This window comes from Cavia porcellus, unplaced genomic scaffold, assembly GCF_034190915.1.
Source record: "Cavia porcellus strain 051 isolate PalLab524CR breed Dunkin Hartley unplaced genomic scaffold, mCavPor4.1 scaffold_8, whole genome shotgun sequence".
Classification (NCBI taxonomy): domain Eukaryota; kingdom Metazoa; phylum Chordata; class Mammalia; order Rodentia; family Caviidae; genus Cavia; species Cavia porcellus.
The window spans coordinates 50,032,233-50,045,072 of record NW_026947491.1 but is presented as its reverse complement, the minus strand read 5'-3'; the positions used below and the strand labels follow the sequence as shown (position 1 = coordinate 50,045,072).

Below are 12,840 nucleotides of genomic sequence, written 5' to 3'. Positions count from 1 at the left end.
TGGCTTTTGTTTTGTCTTTTTGAGACAGGGCTTCACTATGTAGTTCAGGCTGGCCTTGCACTCAAGTTGTAGCCCAAACTGGCCTTGAACTTTCAGCAATCCTTGTACCTCCACCTGCTGAGTGCTTGGGTGACAAGTATGCATCACCACACCCACCAGCAGCAGTGATTGGAAAGAGGAGTTTGTCAGTGATGCAATATTCATCAGTAAATGTTACACCAAATGTCAGCTGTTTAATGTTTGTTCATGGTTTTAACTGGCATAGAATATAGTCATTCAAATTTACAAAACCTTGTAAATTGTATTGATAGTTTATTGACTTGTATAGTATTGTCAATATAAACCAGTGAGGTGTGCTTAAATGACTCTGAAGCAGACACCATGTAGAACTGGTGCTGTGTAATATAGTTCCTGCAGATATGGGTCCCGGGACTAGAACTGGGCCTGTGTCTTTTTAAATGTTGATTCAACAGCTTACCCCCATGGGGGCATCTATCAAACATTTCCCCATTTGGTCTCTGATACCCCAACCTTAAAGGAAAAATTTAGAGATTGAGGATTCATAACATGGGGATAGGAGGGTTTACTGTAGGGAGTCTTGTCTGTCCCTCTGCAGGGAGACTTTGCTTCAGGGATGAGAGTGTTATGTTCATCATGTAGTCTGAAGCTGCTTCCTATGTCTGTTGAGTTATAATTTTTGTAAAGTATTGTGAACTCTGGATATGTTTATAAAAGAGCTGCTCGAGAATTGTATAAAATGTTTACAGATATTTTAATGAATAAAGATATTAAATCTCGGGGAATTTGAAATAAAATATTTAAAATGTAAAAAAAAAAAAAAAAACCCAGGCATGATTGTTCATTCCTATAATCCCATAGCCCCATAGTTTTCTTTAGTACCTGAAGAAGAGTCTCTCACAACATAAAATAACTATTTATATACTTAAAGAAATGACATCAAAACAAGTTAAATTGTTTTCACTTGGCTCAGTTTAATAGGGTGACGAGGAATGAAACATTTTAGAAATATCTTTATCAAAAAATATTTAAAATATAGTAAATATCTGCCACCAAAAGCAATAAACATTAGCTATCTGGATGGTGAACGTGTTAGTTTTCTGATGAGGTAAACAAATGAATTGAGAAAAGAATGGTTATTGTTACAAACAGCCTCAGTTTTGAATCAGGGTTACTGAGACACTGCAGCGAATTCCAGACTTTTGTATTGTTCATTCCCAAAGCCACTAAACCAGTTTTGTTTAGACTGTCTGGGCTACTTTGGGCCAGGATCTAGTCAGTATGTAGTCTGTCAGTGATGTAGGTAAATAAGACAGAGGGATGAAGAAAAATTTTGCATCTCAGCCGCCTGAATATCGAGTACGAGGATGCACAGAGGTCAGAGCATGTTCCATGCAGTCAGTGACCAGGTTCAGGTTTTTGCTGCAGGATGACAGCATTTGATTTATCATTCTGAAATCTGTATACAAAAAGAGAAAAGACAGTCAGTAATCTTAGTCTTTATATTTCTACCTTAAGATCTTTTTCCATGAAGTCACAAGATCTAACCACTTTAATCCCAAAGAATTCCAAATCAACCACCCAGAATTGTGCTTCTCTCTTTGATAGCCAATAGTGCATATAGCTTTGGAACATTTGGAATATAACTAGTGTGAACCAAATTGATTTTTCAATTTCATTTTAATGTATCTTAATTTTAAACCTTATTTCAGTTACTAGAAAACTTTTAAAGTATGCTTGCACCAACATACATATATTTTTTTAAATTTTATTTAAGGAGAAAAAGAAAACAAAAGCAGAAAAAGGGTACAAGTTATACAGAATTTCAAAAAAAATAAATAAGCAGTAGGAAATCACTAGTTAATGGATTACATATTGTCATCTTAGAAATATTTGTTCAAGTTACAAAATTAAAGCATATAAATTGGACATTCAAACAGTGAGACTGCAAACAGTTCTGTTCAATGATCCAACAAAACTCAGTAATACCATTATCTATCTTATACACTTAAATATACATGCAGTTATATCGTTTAGAGCACTTTCTTTTCCTCTCTTTTGTACAATGACTATTACACATTTTGGGTTTTATTACTCCCACAGTTCTTATTACTTTTTTGGAAGAGAGTAAAACCAAATGTGACATAACAGAACAGAGTCGGTCAAATCAAAAGGGTGCACATAATAGATATGTAAAAACATAATACAAGGTGATCAACAATGGTTACCATACTGCCTCCCGCTATCTCTAATAGAATTGCCTATATCATCAGTTATAATAAAATTGAACAAAACAGTAAAGAACGAAACCAACAAAACCAAAACATTGGAGACATTATAGGTCTTCAAAAGTAGATAATAGTCAACCAGAATGGGCGTCATAATGAATCCCACTATCTTCACAGCTGTTGCCTAAACTTTCGAACCTGGTACTATCAAGCAAAACAGAATAGAGGAACATCAGTAAAAACAAGATGGTGAGAGCAATACAGGGCTTCAAATCAAGTTAATAGAAAATCAAAGTGGGTTGCTATAATATATCCTGCTGGGTTTTTAAATTTATTTTTCCCTTAATTAAAAGGATAAAAATAAAAAAGTAAATAATAAAATGGAGATTGAGATAAAAGAGGACATAACAACAAAACAGCGCAGATCAAAAAATAACCATTTAAGCAAAATAGTGTTTCACCACAAGATAATCCCGACATAAAAGTAGTTACCATATTGTCTCTTTCCTTGAAATCTTTGAGAATAACTTCATATACTGTAGCATCAAATATATCAAAACAATGTAAAACCATTCAGGAGAATGACAGTATTAAAGGGTATTTAGAATCAACTAACAGAAAATGAACAATGGTTTCTGTATAATTTCCTTGTCTATAAAAGTTTTGGTTTATACTATCACATATACTAAAATCCAATAAGATACAACATGTGAAGACCTATGGAGACAGAAGAATAAAAGCTTGATGAGACTTCAAAACAAGATGATATTAAATCAGCATTACCTATTATAACCTCGTTTTCTCCAAAATAGCTGTTCCTATCATCCAATCTTCTCTGCCTCATTTCTGTTGAGCTCTTTTTCTGTCATTAGTTGTCAGTTTGTCTTCTTCATTTTGTTTTCTGCTCCATTCATTGTGGCCTCTCTGCCACTATTTCTGGATTCTTCATATTTTTCTTTTTTAGAATATCCTGCAGTATTCTCTGTAGAGTTGAATTGGTGGTTGCATATTCCCCTAGTTCCTCTTTATCCTGGAAGCACCTTGTTTTCCCATCAATTTCCAGGGATAGTTGTGCAGGATATATCAATCTTGGCTGGAGATTATTATCTTTCAAAGCTTGAATTATTTCCCCCCATGCTCTTCGTGATTTGATGGTTTGTGCCGAGAAGTCTGCTGTAATTCTGATGGGTGTTCCCTTGTAAATGATCTGTTTCTTGTCTCTAACAGCTTTTAATATTCTGTTCTTGTATTGGATTTCTGGAATTTTGATTATTATATGCCTGGGTGTTGCTCTGTTTGAGTTGTAGGTAGCTGGGGTCCTGTATGCTTCATACATCTGAGTATCTTTACCTTTTGCTAAATTAGGAAAATTCTCCTGGATTATTTCTGTGAGTAGCTTTTGTTTCATTTGTTTGTGTCCCTATTTCTTCTTTTGTGTTCTTAATTCTTAAGTTATAGATCCTCTTATCATCTTCTGTCTTTGTATTATTGCTGTTTGTTTATTTTTAAGAAGTTTTTCATTTCATGCCCCCATATTACAAATCTGTCCTCTAGTTCACATAATCTGTCCTTAGTTTCTTTCAAGCTGTTATGCCAGTTTTCGGTAGAGTTTCTAGTTTCCTGGTAATCTCTTTGAACCTGCTTCACATATTCTATGTTTTCTCTATTTTCTCCATCAAACAATTCTCCCCTTTTTTTCTGTTCTTCCATTCCACCATCTGTTTTTTCTTGGGTGGTGCTTAGCATTTCTCTAACTATTCTGCTTATGTGTTGCTTCAGATCATTACTAATTTCATTCCTGAACTCGTCTATGAGGCTCTAGAGATAGCGCTTTATGTCTATTGGTGCCGTGTCTGCTATTGCCTGTTTCTCAGGATTGGGGGCTGAGGAGCCTTTCTTGTTGCTCCCTCTTCCCATATTCTTTGTTCCCTATATACAAGCATATATAGGAAGCCCGGCTTCCTTCCCTGTCAGCCACAGTCTGTTTGAATTGCGCTGGCTAGGTTTTCCCGCCCACCACAGCACACCAGGGAGTTACAGACCAGGAAGCCTATGCGGGGCCTGCCCCTCCAGGTCAACCTACCAAAGGCTTCACTGCTAGGGTGCACCTCCAGGCGCTGGGACCTGTGTTGTGCTACCCTACTGGGTCTCAGCCAGCAGTGCCATGTAGGCTAGGCACTGCTCACCAATCCTACTTGAGAGGGGGATATGTGACTGAAGTCACTACAGTGCCCTTTTCCGGCAAGTCTGCCCGGTCCCAGAATGTCCTCTGTTGGAGCCTCCTAGACTGTGGAGGAGTCCCAGTTTCCCTCACTCACAGCTGGTCGATGCATGGCTCCCCACCCGTCCTGCTCTCAACTCCGTTCACCGATTCCTGCTCTCAGAGCTTTCGCCTGTCTCTCTCCCTGCCAAGCCGATTCAGACGCAGCAGCAGTGGCAGGAAACCCAAATCTTGGCTTCCAATGGTGCGGGCTCCAGCTTCCACGCTGAGGCTTTATCTGTTCCTGTTATAGCACCAGGATTACATTCCCAGTTGGTTTCTCTCAGCCCAGTTCGTTCTTGGGTCAGCAGGGTATATCTCCTCTTGCTTAGAATTCCTCACTCTGCACCATTCCTGGATTCTAAGCTGGGTCTCTCAGAGAGCCTCCATAGCTGCTGCTATCTGTCCACCATGTTCTCCCAGAAGTCTACCAACCCTTTTCATTTCTTAAAATATTTTTTATTTTGAGACAGGGTCTCACTAAGTTGCCCATGTGAGACTCAAGCTTTTGATCCCTTGCCTCAGCCTTTGTTTGTGCTGGGATTTCAGGCATCTGCTACCATACCTCCCTTTTTATTTGTTTGAGATGGTCTTACTGGGTCCAATTAGTTCAGTGTCTGAGCGCCTGCCTGGTAAATGTCAACATACATATATTAATCTGCTTCTTTTTATTTGCTTTGTTTTGTTTTGTTTTTGTTTTTGTGTTTTGAGACAGAGTCTTGCTCAGGAGCCCAGGCAGGCCTTGAACTTGCTATGTAGCACAGACTGGCCTTGAATTACTGGTGCTCCTCTTGCCTCAGCCTCCCAAGTGCTGGGATTACAGGCATGTGCCACCATGCTCAGTTTAATCTGCTTCTTTAATTAGGAAATTTCTAAAATTTTTATTGGGTCATAAAATTGAGCCATTTAAAATGTGCAACTCCACATATCATAAAATCCAGTCATGTGAATTATACAAATTAATGACTTTTAATACATAGTATTAGCAGTTCTGCAAACACCACCACAATCCATGTTTAGAACATATATATTGGACCAAAAAGAAATCCTGAAAGCTGGGGGTGTAGCTCAGCAATAAAAGCACTTGCCAAGCTGCATGTGACACTGAGTTCAATCCCCAGCACCAAAAGAAAAAAAACTTTAAAAAAAAACCTAGTACACATTAACAATCTCTTTCTTTTCTCATCAATTCACCCAACTTAAGGTAACCACTAATACACTTCCTGTCTCTACAGATTTGCCTTTCTGGAAATTTTATACAAATGGAGTCATATGTTATGGTCTTGTGCAACAGGATTCTTTTGCTGAATGTCACATTTTGAAGATTCTTCCATGTTTCAGCAGTTACCAATACATCCTAGCTTTTCACTGCCAAATGACATTCCATTGTAGGGTTACAGCACATTTTCCTTAATTCACCAACTGGCACATGTCTCAATTGTTTCCAGTTAGAACTATTATGAGTAAGGCTATTGATAACTATATTCTGTTAAATCTAACAGGAAAGTAGTACTTCTTAGGAAAAATTAGCTTCCAAATACATTGGAGCTGTTGGCATAAAATAAAAATTAATTTTCAAAGCCTACTAAGAAAAAACAAAATATATTATGAATAACCTCTATATTGATCATTAGTATTTTATAACAACATTTTGGATATAGTGGATGAAATAGAATAGCCTAATAAGTAAAGTCTTATTCCATTTTCTCCCCCATCCAAAAAAAAGTGCTGAGAATCAAAACTAGAGCCTAACAAAGATAAGCAAGAGTTCTACAACTAAATCTCCAGCTTTCTTTTTCCCTCCTTTAATGCAGCTACTGAAAAAAATTAATATTCCTGCATGCATTCCGTTATATTTATGTTGAAAACACTTATCTATATTATTCTGTTATACTGATATGTATAATTAGCTCAGCTCTTTCTAAATTACAATATATATATATATATATATATATATATATATATATATATATCCCATGATTTAGGTAGTCTTCTCACAGACAATTCTAGTTTCCTACTGATGTCTACTATCAAAATCTATGTACCCACAGGAAAAACATCCTTAAGACTGTAGGAATCTGTGATGAGGAAGAATTTGTGCCAATACCCAGCCCTGTACCTCCTAACTGGCTGAAAGTTCTGAGAGGAGAAGGCACTGTCAGATCAGCTTTCTCTCATCCAACTCCTCTTCCTCTCTGTTGCTGATGGCCCCTCAGGTCTAATGTACCCACATGCAAATTCAGGAATCTTACACTTGCACTTTCCCCTTCTCCTTTTCTCTGGACTGCAATATCATCCAAAGGCAGTGACGGGGCTGCTGTTATCACCAAAAAACCTTTTTGTCCATGAAATAAAATTGACAGATACCTATTGCTCTCAGCCTCAGCCTCTTGTGTGAAGAAAAAGCTTTCCTTCCCCCCAAGAACTTGCAGACCCACATGGGCATACCTCTCCTACTTCTCTACGTGGACAGCATTGCTTCCAACCCTACTATCTACTCCTTCAGGTCATTAAAATGATGTTCTTCCTTGGACCTGAGTCATCTCCCTTCCACAGGCTTCTGAGATCTGTATGTGCGAGGTCTTGTCCCCCGCAATGACCTTTGGGATCTTGATTGCCTGCAGCCTCCCCACTTCACAATAAGACAGAGTTTATGGCCAGCGTCTTCGTCACTAACAATATAAGCAGACATATCTTGCCACACATCAACCCTGCCAAATTCTCAAGGAGCCCTCCTCTCAAGACCAAAGCTTCTATACATCTAAGCATGAAATACTTTCTAATGTCCAGGGGCCCTCACCTATACATAGGTAACAAGAAGGGCAAGAACCTCTCCTCTAGGCCTCCTGTGAATGTGACACTCAAAAAAACGGAATCTTCCTGACCCCCTCCTGTGCTGGAACGGGTTTTTTTTTTTTTTTTTAAAAAAAAAGCTTTGTCTCCAGGCTTCTGCCAATCATTCTCCACCAACCCCATCTTCCTTTTCTTATACAAACATACATTATTTTTAGGAAAGGAAAAAACTTACAAGCATCAAAAAACCTCTGTCCATAGGATTCCTTAATATGGTAGGAGTTTCATTTCAGACTTGCTTTACTTTCTCTAAGCAAAATGGCACATTTGTCATGTCCATTCAGAAGAAGCAAGGAGCAACTATGCTGACTTTCACTCCAAATGTTTTCATCTCATGCCTGAAAAAAAATTCTTCAAATTAATTCCTATTATTAAAAGACACTAGCATTTTAACGTTCTCAAGGAAAATAACACAAAGCAGAACAAAAATGGTTATTTTAATTGAAAAAAACCTTACTGAGTATTTTAGGATAAAAAAATGAAGAGGAAAAAATAAAAGTTTAAACATCCCTAGGTTCAACAATTAAATATGAATATATCAACTCATATAAACATTTAATTGTATATACAATTGCTTACCAAACATTTAATTATCCGTTATATGCTACACACTGATGGCTTAAGGAAAACCATTTCTATAATAAAGGAAAAATACACTTACAATGACAGGTACAGTATTAAGCATTTTACATGCACAACCTCAGCACATTAAAACTCAACTCCTCACTTTCAAAAGCTCACAGTGGGTAAGTCCAATAAGCATAAGAAAATTCCAAAGAATTACCTTCTCGGAATATCATCAGAGATAGAGTACATATTTAACATATATAAGGCTCTGGATTCAATCACCACTACAGAGGAAAAAGAAAGAATTTCAAAAGGTTTCCTCACATATATAATATGGATCAAGATAATAACTTCCTCACTGGAGTCCTATGAAATTTGAGTAATAGTTGGGAATGGTGACTCATGCCCGTCATCCCAATATACTCGGAGGCTAAGGTTAGGGGATCGTGATCATAAGTTCAAGACTAGGCTGGAACTCTTAGGATCTCTACAACACTCTATCTCAAAAAAAATTTTTTTTAAAGAAAAATGGACTTTGGATACAGCTGAGTGTAAGGCACTGTGTTCAATCTCCAGTATGGGAATATAGAACTAAAAAAGATATTTAAATGATTTAATAGATGTACTCACAACCTTGCCTGACATATAATAAATGCACAAAATGTTACATATATGGTATCAGCTGACACACACAAAGAAGTGAACTAAATCAAGAGGAATCCCCATAGAAATTAAAATATAATTGAAATATTTAAGAAAAGGAAACAATCAGATATGGTGGCATACACCTGTAATCCCAGCACTCAGGAGTCAAGTGCTGGGAGGCAAGAGGATCACTGTGAATTTGAGGTCGGCCTGTGTTACATAGTGAATTCAAGGCCTGCCTGGACTACATAAGAATTCCCTGTCTCAAAAACCCAAAACAGAGACCCAAGCCTCTATTAGTCAACACGATTTGTGGACTGCAAAGGGAAAGAACAAAACCACCAAGAAGCGATCCCCATTTGGAAACCATATTATTTTCACTGTTTTTTGGGGTTGGGTTTTATTCTCTTTTGTTTTGTTTGATTATGTTAAATCTGATGGCAAGAGCAGCTATTTAAAAGATAGCAAGGCATATTATGGTGGCCATTTTGGATTTACTAGTGACTTGTTTTGAAGTCCTTTATTGCATTCATTCTTTTGTCTTTTGTCTATTCTATTCTATTCTGTTCAGTTTTTACTGTGTCTGAAGATATCTGCAGTTATTTTGAAGACAACAAAAGGCATTATGGTAACTATCGTTGTTTTATAAGGTTTTGAAGTCTTGTATCACTTACACTGGTTTACTTTGGCTGATTTTATTCTATTCTAGTTTCCTTGTTTTTATCCTCTTAAAGAAAAGAAAAGAAAAAAGAGAATAAATCCAAAAAACGAATCAGAAGTAGTAGATGAGCATGATCCAAGAGCTAGAGGAAGGGCCATGAGGGTTGCAGCAAGTTCAAATCATAGTAAAATACATGTAGAGGAAAGGGAAGAGAAACTTGGAAGCAAATGAGGAATCTGTAAGGAAGAGGATCACCAGGAAGAAATGGTAACAGCTAATTCAGAAACAAGAGAGTGTACTATATATTTATATATAGCTAGTAATCAAATCTGTGAACTAAGATATTTGGAGAGTGATGTAATAAGTATGTAACACCATGCCTAAGACATGAGGAAGTGTTCAATAGTTGCTTTTGTTTCACCTTAAGATATACCTCAGTATATCTGAAAATGCTTCACTCTATACTTGAAGCAGCTGTAGGGTACAGGAGAGAGAGCAACTCTTCCCAGAATGCTGGAGACATTGACGATCCTCCCCCGTGCTCTCTTCACCAAGGGAAGCATGTTCAGGGTCACGTCCATCAAACCAATGAGGTTCTCTTTGAAGATATTCACAAAGTCTTCAGTCTTTTGCCACTCACTGAGGACCATTTGGCTGACAATTCCAGCATTGTTGACCAGGCCCCAGAGTTCCTGTTAAAGTCAAGTTAGGCATTGAGTCTTAGACAAAAATGCTAATTGGTTATCTTGATAAATTTTCTTGCTAACAATAACAAAAAATACTAAAGAAAATATATGCTCCTTTTTTAGAGGAAAAATGTCCTTCCTGCATAAGATATGTTCAGAGGGTACAGAAATTAAAAGTAAATGCAATAGAATAAGGTGATATAACAATAGGAAATATTCAACTTCCCAGTCTCCACGTTCCATTTTACATAGACAAGGTAAATCAAGTGATTGGCAAAAACAAGAGAAAGAAAGGAATACTGTGTAAAGAACTTATAAATCAAGGAGCATGAGGTAGCAACTGACACTTCTGTGATACAGCATTCTCTCTCAAAATGAACTGATAGCTGGGCATCATGGTACACTCCTGTAATTCCAGAACTCCAAAGGGGAAGGCAGGAGAGTCACTCTGAGTTCAGGCCGGCATGTACAAAATAAAGAGGGGAAAAAAACCCAACTGATAACCATATAGCAAAAGTTCTACTGAAAAATTTGTATTAACTACTTTACACTTAGAAATATGATGTTGTATTCAAATTCTTTTTACTACTACAGACACTTGGAGAAAAAACTAAGGAAACTTATTGGAACATTTTTTTTTTTTCAAAACCATATAAACGATCATAGTCAAATCAGTTTTACCTCTTAGTTGTAAACACAATCAGATTTCTCATCTGTTCAAAATAATGTATTTAATAGAATTAGTAACCCCCATGGTACAATAGTAAAAAATAAAACCACTTTTGGATAGAATTCATTGGATTTGTCATTTTTAAAGTTGAGTTGCAGTTCAGCAAAATCTTTTTCTTTGACTAGAATTATAGGTAACATGGATGAAAAATTACCAAATGCCCTTTCTTCTTCCATACAGATTTCAGATTTTTACTCTGCTTTTTAGAAATAGTAAAAAAAAATTTTTTTTGCTAATGTTAAAGTTTATATTTCCAAAATGGGGAAAAGAGTTGAGACAAGATCATACATAGACTGACATACATTCACACATACACCCACTCCTTTCCCTAGCAGGGATGGAGGAATGGAAGATGAAGAATATTACTTAGAATATTTAACATAATTAAGCCAGGTGCAGTGGCACACGCATGTAATCCTAGAACTTGGGAAGCTAAGGCAGGAGGATCATTGCAAGTTTGAGACCAACCTGGGCTACCAAGTGAGCTCAAGACCAGCCTGAACTGCATAGCAAGACCTTGTCTCAAAAATACAAAAAACAAACAATTTAACATAAAGGAAGAGAGAAGGGGAAAACATTATTGATGACTTCTTATAACCAAAATACAATGGAAATATTTAGAAATTTTACTCATATATGACTGGAAAACTTTTTTTCCACTAAACAGATACATACTTTGGGAAATACTCAAGACTTGACATTTTAACCAAAAAAAAAAAACCACAGGAGCAGGGCCTAATTAAATAGTCTAAAATAGAAAGGCCATAACTGAGAACTAAGAAGTCAACAGACAGAAAGCTTAGATAAACTGTAATGCAGCTTACTAATAGCATGTTGTATACATTAATCTAATTTGACACATCAATATAAAAAACCATCAAAGTCAAATGGCTAGAAGTTTCTCTTATTAATCAGTTTTCAGCCCCAAGAACAAAGCCAGACCAAAAAACAGAAAATAAAGAAAGAAACACACTACATTTGCCCATTTCAGTAATAGAAAATAGTCTATATTTAAGTTTCTAAAAATGGACTCTTCATTTCTTTAAACTTTTTATAGTTAATGTACCTTTCTTCTATAAGTAGATTTAATTTTTAATGTAAAATCTTAGCATTTAAAAATGAAAATTCAATTGAGATTTGAAAACTATTCTCAAAGATGCAAAAGCATGTTTCCCTTTTCTTTGTGAGAGTTAACCTATGTACAACAAAGGCCTGAGTCTTCAGGTAAATTACATGACATGTACCTGGTTTTAAAACACACTGTATGCTGATACTCATAGTGCAACCTCTGGATATGGTTAACTATAAGCCTTTGCCTCTGTCCCAGAATCTCCTTTGCTCTATTTATGTGAGAGGAGATGCTGCAGTTTATCTGGCTCACTACTCAGTGCTCTGGAAATAAATTGTCTTGTTAATCACACCAAGGCAACCCAGGTATTGGCATACAGAGGAAACCAGTTGATAGCAACACTATGTCACTTTAGCTATAGTAAAAAAATCAACAAGACTACCATAAGAATCTATAGTGTATGATTGGAGATTTGAGCCCAGCCTGGACAACTTTGTGACTTAAAAACAAACAAATTTTTTAAAAGAGCTGGAGATACAGATCAAATGATACAAAGGACAAGAGCCTGATTTTCCTCCTCCTTTTCCTAGACCAGCTGCAGGGAAGCATGGTTTGGCCAATAGCTTCCCCTCACTTCCCTTCAGTCTCCCTTGGGACTGGAGGATGCTTGCCTCCTGCTTCAGTGTCCTCCTCCCACCCCTAAGCTGCTTTGCAGCTGCTCTCCCATTATTAACATCCCCAATCTCCCCAAACTCCAGTAAACTGCAATTAACACAGATAGCCCCTCTGCAGATTCCCCAGTTGCAGCCTGCCATTTTTGAAAAGACATGACAGCTATTAATCAAACAGCTGTGTCTATGCCATTCCAACAAACTGCTGCCATGACAGCTGCAGCTGTCCTGGACACTCTGCACCTGCTCTGGAAGATGTCTGTCCTAATTGCAGTGAGCTCCAATTTAAAATAAGCAGGATTGCATTTGGACCAGTTGATAGACTATAATCAGAAGACTTGAGTTTAGTCTGGTTTGGACCAATCAGCAGATGTTAATTGCAACCAATCATAGGCCTAAAGCTGCTATATAAGCAATATTTTCCTCACACTTCTCAAATTAGTGTGGGAAGG

At 37.0% G+C, this 12,840-nt stretch overlaps 1 pseudogene; it reads right to left on the bottom strand.

Annotated features, from left to right (window-relative positions):
• Positions 1-1,087: 1,087 nt before the first annotated feature.
• Positions 1,088-12,532, bottom strand: LOC100717216 (17-beta-hydroxysteroid dehydrogenase type 6-like; annotated as a pseudogene).
• Between the last annotated feature and the right edge of the window lie 308 nt (positions 12,533-12,840).